The sequence below is a fragment of the Atractosteus spatula genome, chromosome 7 (genome assembly GCF_055471065.1).
Source record: "Atractosteus spatula isolate fAtrSpa1 chromosome 7, fAtrSpa1.hap1, whole genome shotgun sequence".
Lineage (NCBI taxonomy): Eukaryota > Metazoa > Chordata > Actinopteri > Semionotiformes > Lepisosteidae > Atractosteus > Atractosteus spatula.
In genome coordinates, this window is record NC_142712.1 from 7,293,529 (window position 1) to 7,312,499 (window position 18,971).

At 37.5% G+C, this 18,971-nt stretch overlaps 1 protein-coding gene across 6 annotated transcripts in view; it reads right to left on the reverse strand.

The window, feature by feature from the left end:
• dyrk1aa (dual-specificity tyrosine-(Y)-phosphorylation regulated kinase 1A, a) overlaps positions 1-18,777 on the reverse strand; it is a 48,313-nt gene extending 29,536 nt beyond the window's left edge. For all 6 annotated transcript variants that reach the window (XM_088920950.1, XM_088920949.1, XM_088920948.1 and 3 more), the window contains exon 1: positions 18,103-18,777. The gene's annotated coding sequence lies outside the window, so the exon portion shown is untranslated. The remainder of the gene's footprint in view (positions 1-18,102) is intronic.
• Positions 18,778-18,971: the final 194 nt, after the last annotated feature.

Genomic DNA, 18,971 nt, shown 5'->3' on the forward strand with positions numbered 1-18,971 from the left:
GTGATATTTGTTCATTTAAAATATGATTACTTAATATTGTACTTTATGTGGCTAGTTCAGCAGATAGCTACAAAATAAACAGCTAAGCATTTTTTTCTGATAAAACATTATAATGATCCACATTTAAAGGGAAACAAACTATATGCAAGCGTTCTCCTGGTAGTGCCAAGCAATTCTAAAAATAAGCTTCTTATTTACAGTTCACTAAACAACCATTATATAAATCTGTAAATAACTTACACAAAACGAACCCTTTGTGTCTTTGTGCTGTAGATATGTCCTCTATTGGCATTACACAAGGAGTTGTGAAAAACATTCAACAAAAAGCCAAGGGAACAATATATTAGCAAAGACCAGATTGTGTCATTTCGGATTATAAGACACTTAAAGAGCTTTTAACCATTTCCAGCTTAGAAAAAGTTTGTGCTATGCATGATGTTTAGGCCTTCCTAAGGTTCAATGTCAATATACTGTATAATGAACATATCAGGTCTTTTCCATAGTTAGAAAAGATACCTTTGTTTATGGTTAAATGATTCTACAGCTCACACTGGAATGACACACATCACAACAGTTGTATGGCTTTCATTAGTTGTGACTATCAAATTTCAAATGACAACAAGCCTTTGTTCTATCATCATTTGCAGTTATTTTAAAGCTTTCAACAACAAACACAAAGATTCAAGATCCACTCTATTATAAAATTATTTTGTAAAAAACAAGTTTTGTAAATATATTGACTTAAAGACGCCAGTGGTACACCAACCATTTACACTGAGTTCATAAAAATATTTTTCAAGTTTTACTTTAGCAAATGTATAAAATAAGTTAATTAAGGTGATAATGCCTCTGATCTTTGACAATGTACGATGTTTAAAATTTAGCCACTTGTCTCCTACACTTTTCATTTCTTGGAATTTTTCAAAGATAAAATTATTCAGATTGCTCAAAAGAAAGGTTTCTAATTTTCTTCACAAAATGTACTAAGATGACAAAAAGGAGCCTTTTTCATTAACAGTCCAAGCCTGATGATAAAACCTTAAACCTGACAAATGAATGCATTGTATATTCCCACACCAAACAAATTAAAGGTAAAAATATTGCACATCCATTCGTCTATTTTCTAACTGCTTCTTTCAATTAAGGGTGGCTGGGGAGCTGTAGCCTATCCCAGCTAGCAATGGGGTGCAAGGCAGGGTACACCCTGGATGGGCGCCAGTCTATCACAGGGCACCCAGAGATAGGCACACTCACAACAAGGGATAATTTTCCCAGAAGCCAAAAAACCTACTAGTATGTTATTAGACTCCACACGAACACATGGAGAACATACAAACTCCATGCAGACAGCACCCCAGGGCTGGAACTACACACAGGGTAGTGGTGCTGCAAGGCAGCAATTCAAACCACTGGGCGACTGTGATGCCCAATATTGCACATAGTCTGTTAAATACTACCATACATAGTTTATTTTCAGTAGCTGAAGTAAAAACATGGGGAAAATGTGATCCCACATATAACAGTCATATTATCTCTAATAAAATATATAAAATGTTTTCTTATAAACAAATACCCACTGAGAATTTTGAAACCTAAAGTCCAAAAGGAATACTTATTTTTTGCGAGGAAACTCTTCAGAGGCAATAATAAAGAATATTTTGCAATCTGCATTTATTTAATTAATTTGAACATAACCCTCCAACGTAATCCACTGAAAAAAACAGTTGGGACAAAAATTCACTGCAGATGCAGTAGCTTTTCTTTCACACCGATTTCTACATCATTTCTCATCACCAAGCAAGCCTAACAAGCCGTCTCCATTTCCAAGCTAACAGTTACCAGGAGAAAGCTTGGGGATCACAGCTGGTGGTTTGCTGGGGGATGGGCTTAGCCACACTAGTGCATGGCTGCTTGAGTCAATGTGGGAGAGGGAGTCTGTAAACAGAGCAGCGTGACTCGCCGCCGCCGCCAGAGTCGTGACGCTCAGTACAGCAGGGTAGCACACCACGCTCAACTAACCACATCACATGTCACTTTCCCCCAGAACCACACACTGCAGGTGAAATCTCAGCCCGTTCGCAGAGTAACCACATTAGCTCATCTTTTCTTTCCACTGAAACATTTTTACTAGTAATTAAAAACGACAAAATTCTGATGATCAGTTTCCTAAATCAAAAGTTTACAAACCTTTTTAACCTACATTATTCCTAGTCAACATACAAAAAAATTACAACCAGGTTTTATATGACTATGTTTAAGATGTCAAGGAAAACAGGATGCATAGGTCTTGGAATCACACCACCCTAATGAGCAACCAGTTTTCCAAAATACCAAGTTTGCATGCAGTACAAGACAAAAAATCCCTGGAAAGTGACAACTTATAAAGAGGATTTTCATGGTCAAAAGCTGAATGAGGTTGTAACCCCAGTGGAGTTCAAATTCATCGTGACTCCAAGTCTTGACAGTCTGTTTGGTTATTTAGAACAAATGCTTATGTAAATAATTCATATTTAATATTAAAAACACATGTGAAATTGTATAGAATTAGCTGGCATCTCATAAAACTTACTAAATGAACCTACAAGGCAATCACATCAGAAAGGAATGGAAGCAGATTCATTTCATCATCTTCTGCCATCAACAACCAACCTATACTTACAAGAAAAAAGCGAAAGTTGCTCCCTATAGAGAAATGAGGGGTGGGATGAGGGTAGTGGTATTACACTACAACTGAGTATTTCACAAGAATACCACTTAGATTACATTGCAAGATATGAGGAAAACACAAAAAGTAATTAAAAGATTCTGAAAAGAAGGTAACCACTTTTCATAACCTTTTAATTGCTAAACTACTTTTACTACAACTATCAACAAAGCAAATCTGAAATATATGAACCATTTAACAATCCCATTTAATATCTGGTAATGCTTGCCTTGTAGTAATTATGTCCTGATACACAACATCAACTAATAAACGTGAGAAAAGAGGGCTCAATATCACAACTAATCTTTGCACACCTAACAGACTGTAAACAAATGTTTGACAAAATATCTTTCGCCTTCTCAGAGCCTTAGTTACTTTTATGACATAGATAATGGGTGAAATGGCCACATGTGCGCTCACTTACTAAAGTCAGTTCGTTTTCCTAATATTTACCTTTTTGATCATTGTCATATCTTCCACATATATTTTCTGTCTGTCTGAAACATTATGAAGTACCATAAGCAGTATAGTAAAAAAGGAAAATTTACAACAGTTAATTCCAAAAAAAAATTTCCAGAAATGACAAAAATTACTCAAGTTTGAACAAGACTGAGAAGAAGAAAAAACAAGCCTAATCCATGCACTTTTACTTAGCCTCTCAAAATTATCTAGCGGTGAACTAAACGGAATGTGAGCCATATTTAAAAGAATAATCAATTTCCTGTAGGTAGTAGTATTGAAACATAATCATAAATAAGAGAAAACCTAAGTGTATGACTGAAAATACACTGATGAAATTATTACAAATTCTTTATTAGTAAATCTTGATTCAAAACACAAACTACAAACATCCCCTGGTACTGTCTGCTTACTAGTACTAAAATTTTGGTTTCCATGTGTTGCCAACTTCATTCAAGTACAAATATGAATTTTTTCACACAATACTGTCTGACAACCTCACATTTTTATAAATCCTTAGTGTCACTTCAAGCATTACTAAACTTTAAGGAAGGATATAAAGATCAACTCTGATAAATCTGAATGCTCATAACAGGCCTGTGCATCTCCGAAAAGTTGCAAGATCCATGCAACCATCTAGTGTGCTCCTGGCAAAAAGGTTTGAATCCATTTAAGATAACAGATTTAGAGCAAATTTTCAACCAGGAAGAAGGCTAGTTGCTAGTACTGCTTATATACATTCTCAAAACACTCTATACAAAACAGAGCCACTCAAGCAGAGCACAGAAGAGGGAAGTTTCCACTTTCTTAATTGCAAATCTTTGTCAGGGGTAAAGTTAAGGTCACCAAGTCAGGGTTAGGTCAAGAATGGCAGAGGTTCATAAATACATTACATACAAAGTGCCATTAGACTTTTCACAGACAATATTATATGATACAGCGCTGAGGGCCACAGGTTCAATTCCTGGGGTGCTCTCTTCGTGGAGTTAGTATATTCTCCCCATGTTTGCATGGGCTTCCTCTGGGTGCTTCAGTTTCCTCCTGCAGTTCAAAAGCAAATTGGCAGGTTATCTGGATGTGGGAAAGCTGGCACTGGAACAAGTTCTCACATGTCTGTAAGAGCCCTGTGGACAGGCGTCCTGTCCAGGATGTATCCTCCCTTGGGCCTGCTGCTGGCTGGGAGAGGCGCTAGCTCCCCTGTGCCCCTGTACTGGATGAAGCGGTTAGGGTGGACGGATGAAATGCTGGTCTTACTGTGGCCTGTGACTCTTCTACAGGGTAAGACGTCATAACGAAAGAGAAAAATAAGAGTAGTGCTGACACTTCAGTCATGTGTATTCCATCCCAGAAAACCCCATTTGGAAATGAGCCATTAGGAATAGTGAGGACGGTAAATCTAAGACCTTCCAGAAAAAAGTTGGGGTTTGGGGGAATACAAGTTGCTCTTTTCCTTCACTAATGTGTATGTGCAGTTGTATATGTGCTCTACAAAATATTTTATAGATACCATCCAATCTAGTAACAGAACATTATTTTATAACCTAATGACATAGCTATCATAAATCCAATACAAGCTTAATTCTTTATTGGTTTAATGGTGAATTCCTTCTCCCCACAAAGGCTGCACTTGCACCACAAGCATGCCGATCAAAGACTTTCCATTTTCTAAGGACATTACATTTCTTGCCCTTTTCATAATTTTTTTAACCTTAGAATTGGCACTTAGGGGTGACCGAACAACAGCCATTAAGAAAATGCATCCTGAGCATATCACCAGCAATGTGTAAGTTGTGTAAAGGCAATAACAACATGGATGATTTGGAATTACAGTGTAGAACTGCTTAGCCCTGACAGACCATGACTGACAAAAAGATACACAGGAAGACAACCATGGATATATGGGTTTCACAGTAGGTAAAGCTGTGGTTCAATGCATTACTGTATTAAGAAAAAAAGAGTTGATAAATGCAGTTCCTTTGTTCTTTTCATTGCATCCTAACTTTGTCATCTGGCACCACTGGCAGATAATGAGATTCACCTCTGAGTCTCACACATGTTTTTGCATAAATGATTATCTTTAAAACTCTGTTTAAAGAAAAGGTCTGACAGAAATGCTCAGACATTTTCTTTACTATTAATACATTAGGAGATAAAAAAGTAAAATGTAATGCTGCAACAGTCCCATTTCTACTTGGATGTTTGCTCAAGAAAACTGTTTGTTTAATATATTCCTTAGTTTGCAAAATGTAATAAAATCAGCCAGAGCACTTCTCTCCCAAGCGGTCTGGCTCACATAGTTACGGGTGGGGGCGGTCACTGCACCAACACACATCGCACAACCTACCTTTTCTTTCACATGAACTCCTATAAACTGAGTCAGAGTAGTATATCAGGTCAATCTATGGAATCCGTGATAATAAATGGCTCATCTTTCCGTCAAATGTAATGTATGAACTCTAATTCTTTTTATTACATCTCTATAGAAAAGGCAATATCTAAATACAGGTATTTATGAGTAAAATTAGTGCTTGGTTACAGCAGAAATAAGCATATTAAGGTGTTACATCACCTTAATAGAAGCATCTTGCTCATAGGGTGACATCTATTAGTTTTACTGAGACAGGATCTAGCCTGGAGGACAGAATATGAGACAAGCAAGTCTATGCTAGGTGTTGCTAGGAAATGCAATAAAATACAGGTGAAAAATAACATTCTGCGCTGAAGAGACAGCATCTTGCATGCAAACAATTTCAACTGTAGAGTATGCTGGCTTCAAAAAGTAAAATTTTGTTGATACAAATGACTACTCTGCAACAAAAGACAGTACATAAAAGCAAAGCCACTTTCAAGGGGAAAACAGCCAAAGACACTTATGTGGAGACCAATGTAGACTTTGGTTGGAGTCTGGCATTGATTCCAGCAGAATTATACGGAACCATTATTTGTGAAACACTCAGTTATGCAATTCTATATCCTGCATCATATGGAAGAGCAAAACAGCACAGGATTTGAAAATCAGTTTAACAAGGTTATTTCTTAATATACCAATATTAATTTAGAAATTACTGAATGGTAATTCAAAATTTGAAATGGTAATTTTCTTTGTCTCAGATTACTCTGACACAAACTCAGAGAATGCAGAACAACCAACAGGCGCCTACAACACCCACACCTAGCTAGCCACTCATCTTACAGATGCTATTGCATCTTACAGTTGGTATAAATGCAAACTGAAGGAAAACTATATTCTTTGTTGCTGTTACTGCAAGTCTGCGTGTGCCTTGGAAGTCACCGTTTTAACTAAAGCCAAACCCTAGAAGCAAACCACACCTCCAGAGGTGCTGAGCCAATTGTGCAGAGCTACTTGGGGAATCCCATCACATTTGGCTAGGAGCAAGACCCAGACAGGAACTCGCATGTATGAATGCCAATTTAACAGTGGAATTTACATGTATATACTGTTGCAAATACATCTGCTTTGTAATTAGTGATGATTTAATGTAATTAGGAACATCCAGAAGTGAATTATTAAAAAATACTGCAAATAAATCTCACATTTACAACTTTATAATATATTTCTATAGAACAAGAAACAAACACAAATGGTACTGAAGTAATTCTTACTAAAACAAGAAACACCTTGTTTAACAACTGCAGAATTAATGACAGTTGAGGGCTTCCAGTACATAATCCTGTTCTGCAGTCTCTAAAGCTAGGCAGAAATGTGATCAGCAGTGAAGTAACCATTACAATATTAGTGTTACACCCCGCAAAAACTGGTTACAAACTTCAGTCATGTCCATTTGCAACAGACTGATGACAGCACAAACACAATAAGCTATGTTTTGCGTGTCACGTGGAGACAGATTTTATTGGTACAATTGTAGATGCCAACATACAAAAGACGGGAATCTTTAAATGCTTCAATTTATGCTAATGAAAAAAACAGTAACAAAAAGCAAGGAATAAGCAGTCTGAAATGAAAAAAGACTAGTAATATCAATAAACTTTGAATGTGGTTGGAAGAAAACAAGTGAATAAATTTGGGGAAATAATCCAATGACTGCAGAAGTCCCATCTTCATCACGCTTAGGACTAAACCATGAGTGAAACAAAAAAACATGACAAACCACCTACTATCCAGCTGAACTCAGAATCACTGACTTGCGGAGAAACAATAAAATTCAAGACTGATCAAACACCTAGCAGATGACGTTTAACGTACACAAGCGCAAGGCTCTGCACGCACATGGTAGAAACAAGATATAAATACAAAATGGAAAAGGCTGGCCTTAAAAAGGCTCATAACATGAATCTATCCCAGACAGGCTGAAGGAACAAAACCTTTTTAGTCTTGAACAGAGAAGGGAGGCTGGTGCAAATTTTCAAAATGCTTAAGGGCACAGACAAAGACAACCCAGGAGACATCTTCAGAATGGGAAGCACAGGTGGAAGCCATGTGGAAGTGCACTTAAAGCCGAGAACAGGAGATGTATTTATCTATAGGATTGTGGGAGTATGGAAAAAGCATCCCAGCTCTATCGTTGAAACCAATACCCTGGTTTCTATTAAAAAAAACAGCTGGGTGAGATTTTTCGATCAAATGGCTGCTAACATCCAATTGGGCTAGATGAGCCAAATGGCTTCCTCTTGCTCGTAATCTTTATGTTCTTGAAATTTATCAACTTGTTATCTGGTTAAGGCAAAACTAGTGCCACATGTCCTTGCATCTCTAATATGTTTAGGTCTTCAAAGCATACATTCTGCGGCTAAAAGCATATAGATAACAGTGAACAGCTTTTCTGGTATTTCTTGCTCAGTACCTGAAACCTGTATTGGAAAGATGTGAATTAGAACTGTACGTGTAACAATATCAATATATTTGCAGTTGCAACAGCTATTGCAAGGGTGGCTGAATTAAAACCAAGAAGGGGATATAATGTGTGCAATTTTAGATAGAATATGTTGTACTTAAAATTCTAAGCTTACATAAACAATCATGTTTTGTAATTTCAGCAAATCATAAGAATATACAGACCTAACTAGTCAAGCCTTTTTAATTATTGCCTGCATCCTGCTGGCCAAGACCACAATTTAAATTTCACTTGCTTAAACGTAACTGAATCTTTATGATATGCTTAAAAAATGAAAGCTATAATTATTGGTCTTGCAAAATTAACTTTATGTATTATCTTTATTACGTTTTCTATCATATATACAGCTTATTACATACAAATGACTTCTAATTCTTGATTGCCTCTTATGTTTGCTCAATAGTAGCGGGTTAGAGATTAGTGTATGGGTAACGTTTGATTAATTGTACATTAAAGTTCAGTAATAGCACAATTAAACCTTAAATTCCCAGTATAAGAGATCACCCTTTTAACCCACATTTTTTCATATTCTAACCGTCTTAAAGTTAATATTTTTTGTAATTTACAGAACTTTCCATTTATTTTTTAAATTTTTAAGCTTTAACATTTTCTAAAATAAATTTAATATCTATCCATTAAAATTGCTTACACTTCACTGCAAACTGAAAATCCTTACCGAATTGAAGTATTCATAAATGTGGTATGGAACATTCTACATCTTTTTCAGGAATAAAACAACTTCAGCTGCCAGATTTGAAAAGTTTCAGAGGTATGGTAACAGATATTCAGGAAATGTCAATCTGATTTGGTAACAACAAAAAAATTCCCTTATAGACAGCAATAATGGTTGAAATGAATACCTGTTGGCAAAAGTGAACCAGGTTCATACAGTCACTTAGGGGTTCTATAACTTTGTGCTTTTTAGCTAGAAAAAATATTTATAGTCTAGTTTTTCTGTGACATTCTACATTCAATCTCCACTGCATAATTCAAAATATTTGATAATTTAGCTTTTGTCCTCCAAAGGCAAAAGCTTTTGTCCTGTGCAAAGCTTAGAAAGTGCCAATTACATGCAGTCCTTCAAATAAAGAGACATTTTGTCTTTGAAAACTAAACTAGTTATGCGTGAGTATCCACAAATTCAGGTATTCATCTTATTTAATCACTTGTACATAGTGTTTTGCAAAAGTATTCACCGCCCATGCAAGTTTCTAAATTTTGTTGCTGTTTGAGCTTGCAATCATGACATGAATCATTTCAAACAGAACTTTATATTTAGAATCTACATAATCTACACCAAACCACTCAAGCTAAAAATACTGACAGTATACAAAATTTGATGTTAAAAGAAAATTAAAAGATTCTCAACTTCACAACTCAACACAATTGTTACTGCACCCCAAGTTCAGGTGTCCAATTTGTGCATGTCTATCTTTGTGCAATTAAAGTGGTTTAACTTCAGAGTAAATGCATTTTGTGTATGATCCCTCTGACAGATATTAAATTTAAAGCCACAACCCACACAACGATACTGCAAATCAGGGATAAAGTATTAGAGAGGCACAAATCACAAAGTTACATATAGTAGGACATACAGTGGAGTCTAACATTAAGAAGTGGAATGTGCATCGTAAGACCAAACTACCTAGATCAAGCTGTTCTTCCAAATAGAGTACCTGGCCAAAAAGAGAACTGTTTAGAGACACCACCATGAAGCCAACAGTGACTTTGAAAGATCTGAAAAATTCTGTGTCTGAGATGGAAGTCATTATTCATACATCAACAATATCTAGGACCTTAAACAGAACCGGCTTATATAGGTGCGTGGAAAGAAAGATGCCTTTAACTAATAAAAGAATCATCTTACCTCTTAAACAAGATATACATTAGACATATGGTTTATAGGTTATTAAGGTTAAACAAGAGTCTAAATGCAAAGCATTATGTCTGGCATGAGCCCAGCCTAGCACATTACCAAGCTATTATCCCACCTATCAAGCCTGGTGCTGGCAACATCATGCTGATGAAAAACATCTCCATAACATAGGAATAGGAAGCTTGTCAGATTGAGGAAAACTGGATAGTGCAATATAGTTACCTAATAATTTAAAACTAGGTCAAAGTCATATTCCAGTAGGAATGAAGCACAAGGCCTATGCCACAGTGAAGAGGTCTCACAATAAAAGAGTGAATGCCCTTGAGTGTCCCAGTCAAGTCCCGACATGAACCCAATAGAAATTTATGCTGAGGCTTGACAACTGCAGTCCAATGATCCCTAATGAACTTGTCAGAGCTGGAGCAATTTCACCTGGAAGTACGGACATTATGACATGAACCCAAAGCTGGTATAGACCACTCCAAAAATACCGACAGTGGTCATTCCTGCCCAAAGTTCTTCCACCAAGTACTGGCTCGCAGCGCTGAATACTTACACAAAATAAAACGTATTGATTACATATATGCTTTTTAGGATTTGAAGACAGTCACCCTCTTTCATGAGTGGAATTGTTCTTTTTAAATGGCAATTGATTAAAATGTGATATTATTAGGAGGAGTAAATACTTTTGCAAGGAACAGAACTTTTTCTCTGAAAATAATTTGAAAGAAAAAACTTTACACAACGGTTATGCACACCGTGGTGCTTTTTACCACTTTACTTAAACCATCCGTCCATGTTCTAACTGCTTTTTCAGATTCAGGGTCCCAGGGGAGCCAGAGCCTATACCGGCAAGGAAGGGGCACGAGCAGGACACACCCTGGATGGGACGCATTACAGACTCACAGCATGGCTAATTATCCCAGAAGCCAATTAACCTAGCAGTATGTTGCTGGACTGTGGGAGGAAACACACATAAACACACAAACTCCACGCAGGTAGCACACCGGGAACTGTACACAGTCCCCAGAGCTGCAAGGTAACAATGCTGACCACCATGCTTCCCCCCTTTACTTAAACTATTTTTTTATAATTTGATTTAAAAGTATATTGTATGTTTCTGAACTATTTTAGACTTCTTAAAATAGAATTGAAATAATAAGATGAAATACATAATGTATAAAATTCAGTCACACTGAAATTAAGTACTTCAAATGCAACGTTTCTCTTTGTCCTTTCTTCTTCAGAAAGCTGCTTATTTATCCACGGGGATGAATTAGAGACACTAATAAACCTCGCAACCATGTCTTTGGATGGGGTTAGGAAACCAGAGCACCCTGCAAAAAGCCACAGAGAACGAAAGAGAACATGCAAACTCCAGAGCTGTGAGGCTGCAGTGCTGCCATGTTATGCCATCCCATCACAAGTAGATATTTATTTCATTCAGGACCCTATAACTTCTGTTTCTGAAATGAATCTACTTTTCAGTAGCACAATAATGAACAGGTTAATACCTAATTAGACAGATTAATACCAAACTAAGTAAGATTTATGAACAGAGAAACCCAGATTCAAACAACATAACTTAAATAACTGTATAATTCATTCACCAAAAGCTAACTAGTTTTAGAAGGTGGTGCTTAACAAAACCAAGAATATTTGGTTTTTGTTTTCAAAAACTGACTAATGGAAGGACAGATCCAAAGAGAGAGATCTTCATTTTTAAAAAACCACAAGTAACAAAGATATAAAGCAGAACAAACAAACAGGAAATCACATTTACTTTGAAGTTTTGCAAAACATTTCCTAGTTATGAAAACTATATTTACACAATAATTAGGATTAAGTCGTTCTAACCTTTAGTTACTTTAAAAAAACATATTTTTCACTTACTAAATTTATACTGTCATCGCCCCTGTATGTTTAAATTAGCTACATACATGTCCCTCTACTACACAAAATGCTGATCAGTCTCCATACACAGTACATGTTCCCCCCAAAAATGAAATTGCTGGTTGTTAACTGAACAGTCAGCAGACATTTCTGACAGGGTTACTTACGTACAGTTGGCCTCACTAGTAGTACTCAGGTGTTGGCCCTGCTTGTCTTGTCACTAGATCCTATATTGGCCATATGGATATTTTGTATCATGTATGGAGAACACAGCTTTTGGCATTGAATCACATGGTTTGTGTGATTGCAGTGGTGAAATAAACACCAATAGATAATACCATATGAAGTCAGCAAATGAAGAGTTGTATGCTGGTGGTGGCACCATTTTGAATGTTGTTCCATATGCATTGAAATTTGGGATGGGATCCAGTATACCAGGCTCATTCATTGTGAACCTGAAGGATTGTGCCCTCTTTAGGACTGAGGAATGGGAATTACATACAAAACTTATGCAATAGGGTTTTCATTTTCCAATAAAAAACTTAGGATCTATATATTTTAAAGCAAATCCTACAAAAATCTCTCTGCTAAAAGGACAGCTAGTGATCCTGCGTTACAAGCAGGAATTATGCCAGAGGACAATTTCATTTTAGCTACTGAGGAGTGTACCTGTCCCTGTTCTGAAAGTCACAGGGAGATGGCCTGTGTCTATGCCATACAACTCTCCCAATAACCAGGAATAAGAAATGCATTATCTACATGTAGACAATTACAACATCTGACTTATGACTTATGAATTGTCTGGAATTCAGTAGATTGCCAAAGATAATATTGTATAGTCTTCTCATCAATTCTTGTGGATCTTTGTAGCTTGAATAAATTGAATAGCTTCAATCATTTTTTTCCAGTATCACATACCACTGCATTTCTAATTAACCAATAAAGAATAAACGTAGCCAGTGCCAAAATAAACATTAGAACATTTGACCATTTCAGATAAAAGGCTATCCTGCCATTCAACAAAGTTTTAAATAATAGGAATCTTGCAACTAAAAATACCAGTGACTTTGACAACATCTTTGTTGCAAAGCATGACAATAATTTATCCAAGTCAGCATGCCATTCCCATTGCTAAGAAAAATACTGTTGGAAATGTCATGCCAGAGACACCTGTGCTATTAGATATAAGATTTACCTCCCAAAGGTGGTCCTTCACATGTCATAACATATGCTTAACATCTCACTTGATGAACATTATTCTGGTTTCCTACATGTAATAGATTCCATTAGAATTTTCTCATTGTCTAAGGTTTTGTGCCAGTTTTTCGGGATTCTTCAGGTCCTTTTAAACATCATCAATTTGCATTGCTGTCCACTATATCACCTGACTAGTACACAAGGCCAACCTACCACATGAGTATGGTGGTCTTTCTTATGCTTGGTATTTTGCCATAGCTATATTATTCCTGTTTTAAAGGCTGCCCTTTTAGTAGTCAAGACTATAAACAAGTCTTTCATTTCATAATGAAAGCATTATTCATCAAAAACATAGAAATATAATTTAGTCACTTAAATCCCCAACATTTTACATCATTAAGTAGCACATTTTACATAATTTAAGTAGCACTTGATAACATATAAATGCTCAAAAATGATTTAAACATATACAGTCATTTGAAAAAGAAAGTACACCCCTTTTCAAATCAATGGTTTTACATATTAGGGCATAAATAACAATCGCCTGGTCCTCACCAATTTCTATCATTAGACAAATCTAGCCTCAGATAACAGACAACACATAACAGATTTCACTATGTCATTATTTATTCAACAAAAAGTAAGCCAAAGTGCAGAAACCATGTGGGAAAAATTAAGTACACCCTTACGGCTTCCATAGGAATTAAGAAAGTAGTTAGCAGCCAGGTGCTGCTAATCAAATGCACTTGATTAGTTGATCATCAGGAAGTGTGACCACCTCTATAAAAGCAGAACGTTTGGCAATTTGGTGGTCTGGAGCATTCAAGTGTGTTAATACCATGCCAAGGAGAAAAGACCTCAGCAATGAACTCAGAGAAGCAATTGTTGCTGCTCATCAATCTGAGAAGGGTTATAAGGCCATTTCCAAACAATTTGAAATTCATCATTCTACAGGGAGAAGGATTATTTACAAATGGAGAATATTCAAGACAGTTGCCAGTCTTCCCTGGAGTGGGCGTCCCAGCAAATTCACCCCAAGCTCAGACTGTAAAATGCTCAGAGAAATTGCAAAGAACCCAACCAAGGCTACATCTAGGGACCTACAGGCCTCAGTTAACATGTTAAATGTTAAAGTTCATGACAGTACGATCAGAAAAAGACTGAACAAGTATGGCTTTCATGGAAGGGTAGCCAGGAAAAAAAACCCTTCTCTCCAAAAAGAACATGTCAGCACAGCTTAGGTTTGCAAAGTTGCATCTGAACAAACCACATGATTTCTGGAACAATGTCCTTTAAACAGATGAGACCAAAGTGGAGATGTTTGGTCATTATGCACAACGCCATGTTTGGCGAAAACTAAACACGCCGTATCAGCACAAACACCTCATACCAACCGTCAACCATGGTGGTGGAGGGGTGATGACTTGGGCTTGGTTTGCACCCACAGGACCTGGGCACCTTGCAGTCAAGGAGACGACCATGAACTCCTCTTTACACCAAAGTATTCTAGAGACAAATGTGAGGCCATCTGTCCGACAGCTAAAGCTTGGCCGAAATTGGGTCATGCAACAGGACAACGATCCCAAGCACACCAGCAAATCTACAACTGAATGGCTAAAAAAGAAAAGAATCAAGGTGTTGGAATGGCCAAGTCAAAGTCCAGACCTCAACCCCATTCAGGTGCTGTGGCAGGACCCTAAGACAGCTGCGCATAAACGAATGCCCTCAAACATCAATGAACTGAAGCAATGTTGCAAAGAGAGTGGGCCAAAATTCCTCCAAAACGATGTCAGAGACTGATAAACTCACACAGAGAACGATTACTTCAAGTAATTGCTGCTCAAGGTGGTTCTACAAGTTATTGCATCATGGGGTGTACTTAGTTTTTCACACATAGCTTCTGCATGTTGGCTAGTTTTTGTTAAGTAAATAATGACATAATGGAATCTGTTATGTGTTGTTTGTCACCTGAGGTTAGATTTACCTAATTGTAGGACCTAGTAAGGTCCACATGATTGTTTGTTATGTCCTGATATATAAAACCAGAATATATGTCAGGACGAATTCTTCATTTAGGTTTTGGACATTCAACAATAAAAATTAAACTTCAGTAATACTTATTAGAACTTTTCTTGAGACAGCGGAAATATTCAGTGCTTTGAAAAAATGTTTTCCAGCATAGACGTTATACTATTTTAAAGAAAAACTCAAGAGGTTTCATCCTTTAGATCCTGAAATACAAACTATCAATTCTGCACTATCAGTATTCTTGTTGAGAACATCAAAATATTACACGCTAAACCTCACTTATTCTTGGAAATGACTGCTTTGATCCCAAACCAAAATTAAATCTTTCTACAATTTTGTGCTTATAAAGAATTTTTAAAAAGGCATTTCCCTCCCTTGGTGATAGAAAACAGCTGCCATCAAACTGCATGGCACATACAGGAATAGCAAATGACAAAAATCAAGAGGATTCTTCCAGCTTTGTCACTTACAGCTGTTGTATCCTTGATCTAAAATAAGATTCTAAATCCTGCATTTTAGCAGTCTATCAGGTGTTTACATAAAGACAGATATGTATTCAAATAAGGGATCAGATAGAAGGGTAGTCTTTTGCATTCATCTGGTACAGTTTGACAGTGATTTAGCTATAATTGGAGAGGTAATTATAAGCTGTTCAGAATTTACAGGCATCAACAGAACAGCCTAAGAGGAAAGCTTGCCTACAATTTTGTGGTAAACAGTAATTCACTTACCAAGACAAACTGATCTGAACTAAAAAAGTACTAACAAGCTGAATACTATTCTGTCCAACCTACGAGGCAAACCTAAAAACCAGAATGGTTTCTTCAATGTTTTGGGGTCCTAAATTATTAATACATTCATGATAAAGATTTATTCGTGGATACCTTCTAGCCACAGCGGACTAAGTTCGGCGTCACATTTTATTTGCTCAAATAGATATGGTTTCGTCAGCACACATTCAGCCAACTTCTGAAATTGAACTTCTCACCAAAATTAACAAAAGCACTTGTAATGATTTTAGGGAACGACCAAAATCATCTACAGCTCACTGCATATAGGACAGGTCAAGAACTGATCATCTATGTGACTTGTATTATCAGCTGTCATCCCCAATCATGAGTAAAGCAATTGTAGTCAAGGCAGAAGACCTTAAGAAACACCATTTCCATGACCTCTAGCTGAGTTGGAGTGAATCCTTTAGTATTAAATACCGTACGTCACGCACATCATCATACCTGGGTGGACAATCACATTTTTTACCTCTTCTTCCTGCGTCCCGAAACCACCACTGTGTAAAAATGGGTCATGACTTCTTTGACATTGGATGTACTGTCAACTTTAAATGCAACAAACTTACCATCAGAGCAAAGATTACCTCTACATGGATTATCAACTACTGTTCAACCATTATTATCAAATAAAAGCCTATCTTGGTCCTCATAGCACCAGCATGAGAACATCTTAGAAACGATGATCCTACATCACCACGTTCTACATTTTAGTTGACAGTGCCTTAAATTTCTAACAATTAATTTCAACAACAGAAACTATTCTGACAACTCTAAAAACCACAACAAGGAGCTACTGATCAAAGTGTTCTCTAAATAAATGTGCAAGAATTCTTAAAGGGCTTTTGTTGGACAATATTTGACAATATCTAATTAAAACGAAGCAGACCGAAAACTCAAGGAAAAAGACCTGGGAAAAAATCAGACTCATATGGTAACTGCACCGATCCACCCATTCCCACTATTTTGCTACACGAAACAGACCTACTTAAACTAAGAAAATCCGAAATTAGCCATTCTTAATCGTTAATTAGGATGTTTTTAAAAAGTAATTTGGTTAACATTAAAACAAAGGCAAAACAGAGACGTTAAAGTTTGTACCTATTCGACCGTGCTAGAAATGTAAAAATAATAAGCATTAAAAATACGTGATATAGGTTTTCCTTATTTTCCGAGATAGAAACAATTAGTTTTGTTCGCCTAAGAGAAAAAAAAACGATTACAAAACACAGATGTCGTTGAAAATGGTGGGCCAACACCAAGAAATTAAAGACCTAGCTAACTGGGTTACTCCCCCAGATTCATGGGGAGCTCAACTCTTGGGTACCCGAGACCCCTCCAGCGTTGCAAACATTCTGCATATAATACCCTGTCTCATTTCTAGCAATTTACAAACAGGTATTACAAACAAGCGGAGGTTCGCTTAAAAACGACACCAGCCAATAATCGTGAGATCTTTTTATCCTTGAAATAAAAGAGTCATGAACAGGCCCTGATCATCCTTGTCACCGCTAGAGCTACAGAGCAGTTTTACGTGCTCGGGAACAGCACGGCTGCAGTGCTACGGCTGGGTAGCGGTTCTTCTTCCAATAATCCCATAATTGATACAAATCACACAGTTACAAATTTACAATATCAAGCATCACACATCACAAATTGCTGTGCTTAACAACTCTAGACTCAACGGCACTTGGCTAAGCCGCTTCACACACCAGTGCTGTCTCTGCAAAACCGTCGATCGCTCCTAAAAACACACCTCAGAAACGAAAAGTTACGTTTCCTAAATCCGTATCGTCGGTCGTTTATCTCAACCAAAACTAAGAATGACCCCACTTTTCAGTACTTGAGCCTCGCTGCATACTGCCAAGACAACGAAGAATGGTATTAAGCTGCGGCTTATTTGTAAACACACGCATGTGTCAAATGCGATTTCACAAAACGTTACTGTGTTTTAAGGAGAAACTCACTCCAGGAGCCCAACACAGAAGTGAAAGTACCGTATACACCAGAGCACAGGAACTGTCATCTGTAAGGACGGCTACGTTTATTCAAAGACCTTTATGGCCTGCTTTTAATAACCAGGCATCAGATACTGGCTATCGGCGGGTAACAACCTAATCACATCGCATATGATAAAGAAGGCAATTCAGCTTCTCGGAATTGTCGGATCCAACATTTTGCCCTCTGTGCGAAGCGACAACATCCATATCAACAAACCCCGCTGGTCTTAGCGCGGTAGGAGCCATTCGCTCCATCTCCCAAACTCTCCGCGGCGGAACTCACCTTTATCTGTTCGTATCGCTCTCTCGCCTTCTGTGAAAATTAGTCTTCATTTGGGGTCCCAGATGCCGTGGGGTGAAGTAAAATCCTCCAGCCTCTCCTCTCCTCCAGCGAGCCCCTCAGATTTCCAAACCAACAGCCCTCACTCCTCCGGACTCGGTGTCAATTCAATTTCCAAATCAACAGCGCCTCTCCAACAACTAAACACAAACTTGCTCGTTGAGAGGGGCTGGAAAAAAAAACGAACCTTCTCCCGCAACCACCGCAAATGCTCGCCGCCAGCGACTCCCGTCCGCACCAAGACGTAGTTTTCCGAAATGATCTGTCCAAAAATCGTCGATCCAACAGCTGTAAACCTTGTTTTCTTGGGCAAGGATGTTTTTTTTGTAAATTTCACAAAATGGCGCGCGTTCCAAACCTGCGCAGCGAACCGGCCCGGCAGACCATAGAGACACGGACAACCGCTCAGGTCGGCGCAGCCTCAAAATATTTACCTTTTACAAATTCATACGCCTCCCGATTTCCTTAACCTGATGCCGACGATGCATTATTTCAAATTTCGTTGCCATTAGTTTTTTTAAATAAATTTATTATTCCGGCGGGAAGGGAAATTATTTGAAAAAAATCCACTAACAAAATGGCGGCTGACTGGGTATGTTGCTATAGCAACTGTCAATCAAACTAGGAAGTTCCCGGATGCATAGCTGACGTAGAAAGATATTGTGGGTTGTCATGGAAACTGTCAATCAAGATCCGTTATAGTTTATGGGAGGGGCAGATGGAAATGATTTTTTTTTGCAGTTAGTCCAACATTTTGGCTCTCAATGTTTGCGGTTTTCATCAAAGACCTGACGCTTCTTTTGACCCGCAAT